Raw genomic sequence first — 3,350 nt, 5'->3', positions numbered from 1 at the left:
CGGCCGAGTGGTTCTTCTTCAAATTTCCATGAGTACGTGGTTTGCTGAAGGGTGCTTTTTATAAATTCAAGGATCATTCTTGAAACTCCAGGGGAAAGTGATTATAAAGAAATCGTACTGTCTGGCTTATAAAAATTAATATACATACAAAAAAATTAAGTGACATTTAGTGATTTTCAATAACACAGGAAACAATCCTAGCTAAACAGACTTATAGATAGGTACCGAGATGTAAATAGCAATAAGCTAAGATCAATGAGTTACGTAAATTAAAGAATTACTTAAATACAAACCAATTGTGGTTAAACATCCAAAGCTTCAAGAGCATTTGGAACAGAACACAACCAAGCGCTGTTTTTGAAAATTGTTGACGGTCAGTTGCATAGTCAGAGCAATGTACTGTGAGCTCACGAAATGAGATAAAATCATCTACAGAGGAATGAGGTGATGAAAGGTAAAGCATTACAGGGGAATGATGGACATGTTAGCAGCAATGAATATTTAAGGGTATAATAATGAAGGTTACAAAAGAAACAAAAGAAAAACGATATGCGTAAAACCCATAAAATAACAAACAAAAAATTTAAAAGATGGAATATCGGGGGTGACTAAAATAAAGTTTGGAAAGAATTTACACAATACTATCTACTTTCAGTATATATAGATAGTTTTACTATTTTTAAGTAGATCTTACTAATATAATATCGTACAATTATACAAGTTATGGAGGATAATATTTCTAAAGGTATTAACCCAGAAATATGTTAAGATGACTTTATAACAAAAAGAAAAAAAAATCGTGGTGGTTAAATATATTATAGTTACCTTTGATTACGTTTTTTCTAGATTAAAAGGTGTATCGTTTTCTTTTTCTTAAACCCATTGTTCCATGGGTAACTTTCTTATATATTTCACTCATATACTGAATGTCCATTAAATATCAAATTATGTTCATAAGAATATCTCCTGAACTCCTGTTATAATTAAATTCTTCCAATAGATTAATCTAATTATAACAGGAGTTCAGGAGATATTCGTATGAATATGATTTAATATTTAATGAACATTCAGTTTACGAGTGAAATATATAAGAAAGTTACCCCTGGAACAGTAGGTTTAAGAAAAAGAAAACAATACAACTTTTCATCTAAAAAAACGTAATCAAAGGTAACTATAATATATTTAACTACCACGATTTTTTTTTCGGTTTTATTGTAGTGTATTACAGGCAATGTAACCTAGGTAAACAACTACTTTTTCTTATAGAAAAAAATTACGCTCTCTTCGAAAATAACACTCGTTCCCGTCGCAAATGAATAGTTTCCGAAATATATATACATCTGTATCCTACGATAATGGGGGACCCCCAGTGGGAACTCGGGGTTTTGGGTGGGGAAAACATACTGGGAAAACGATATATATAATCGTAAAATAAGCCTTTTCTTCTCTATATATTACCTTCTTGAATGTATTATAATCGGAGGAAAATACAAAACAGTATATCTGGATAAACTTTGGAGGCGCCGTTGCAAAGATTATTTCATGAAAAAATATAGTAACCAGTGCTGCCAACATCTGATGTAGATCAAATGTTAGCATTCTATGCTAACATTAGCACCTGTACATACTTACGTTCGTGCATACCAGTTTTCAACCAGCGCAAAAATCCCTCCCCCTGCGCAGAAGCTTTTCCTCCTCCAATTACTCTTTTTATTATCCTATACTTTGTAAAATCATCTCATTTTATATTCGCATTCAATATTATTTATCATACATTCCATTTCATCTTCCTATAATGGGTTTATTTCTTTTGTTATTTCCTTTTCACTCCCCGGTTTCACATAGATACTTGCTCTGGACTAGTTTCCCTATCCAGTTCATTCATGGTAAAACCATCTCATTTTATATTCCCTTTCAATATTATTTATCATACATTCCATTTTATCTTCCTATATTGTTCTTATTTCTTTTGTTATTTCCTTTTCACTCCTTGGTTTCACATAAATACTTTCTTTGGACTAGTTTCCCTATTTAGTTCATTCATGTTTACCCTCCAGACTCCGTTGTTTTTCCCTTAACCAATCACGAACCGATGCGTATTCAAAGTTTACCCAAGGGGGTTGTCAACTGATATTTCCCTACCTCCCTTCCTTTATCTCTTTGAGTGGTTTGTTCATACCCCTTCCACCAAATCCTTTTCCCTTGAAACTTTTGTCCTAGTAAGGTGTCCGTCATTTCAAGTGAGATTTATTTTTTCATATTTTGCGATGGAGGAAGTTATAGAAACTTGTAGCAGCTGCAGTACTCCGTACCTAAAAGCATTTGCTAAATTCCATGGTGATTTTTATGATTCTTCAACCAATGTTGATAATTTCCTGATAGCACACAATGTAATTCCTCAACTCTTACAGTGCCCCAAGTGCCGTTCCCTCCTATCTTATAGGAAAGTCATTCACGTGTTTTATTGTAATACCGAAACCAACATACCTAAAACCAAAAAGAAACGTCGTTGTGGTTATACCGTTACTTCTTATAAAGGTCCATTTTTGGGAAAAAGTTGTCTACTCTCATGGAAGATAATATTATTTGCAAACCACTTTTTACATAAACATTGGCTCCACAACCATCCTCATCATAGTCATAGGAGTTAAGCCCTCAGTCTCACCCTCCCGTGACCCGCAAGTTTCGACGCCTTTTTCATAAAGGTAAGTCATTCCTCAATAATCATTATATGTGTTTTGTGACCGGGGAATTCCTAGGTTAGGTTAGGTGGGTTTGTTAGGTTCTGTGCCCTTTTTGTACTTTATATATATTGTGTAAAACTTATATATATGGAAAATTTATTTAAAATACGTATGGAAATATCTATCATTACTATCGCTAGTAATGTCACCGTACCGTTCCGTTGGTAACTCTGTGTATCATTCGTAACATGTAGAATTTTACCGTTCTCAGTAAATACCTGAGGTTTGTGACCTGTCATACTACTAGGTTAGGTTGGGTGGGTTTGTTAGGTTCTGTGCCCTTTTTGTACTTTATATATATTGAGTGAAACTTATATGGAAAAATTATTTAAAATACGTATGGAAATATCTAGCATTGCTATCGTTAGTAATGTCATCGTGCCGTTAGTAACTCTGTGTACCATACGTCAACTTTGGTAACACAGTGTATCATTGGTAACGTTGCTAATGTTATCGTTCTTAGTACATTCCTAAGGGAAGTGACACCGTTGAACAAGTGCTTTTATTTAAATATCTTAACACAACATATATGACAACAGTAATTATGTTTAACCATTTTAACAGAAAATATATGTTTTCCTGTAGGAAATAACGTGATTTAACTGG

Source organism: Palaemon carinicauda, chromosome 33 (genome assembly GCF_036898095.1).
Source record: "Palaemon carinicauda isolate YSFRI2023 chromosome 33, ASM3689809v2, whole genome shotgun sequence".
NCBI classification, from domain to species: domain Eukaryota; kingdom Metazoa; phylum Arthropoda; class Malacostraca; order Decapoda; family Palaemonidae; genus Palaemon; species Palaemon carinicauda.
Note: the sequence above shows the minus strand (reverse complement) of the source record.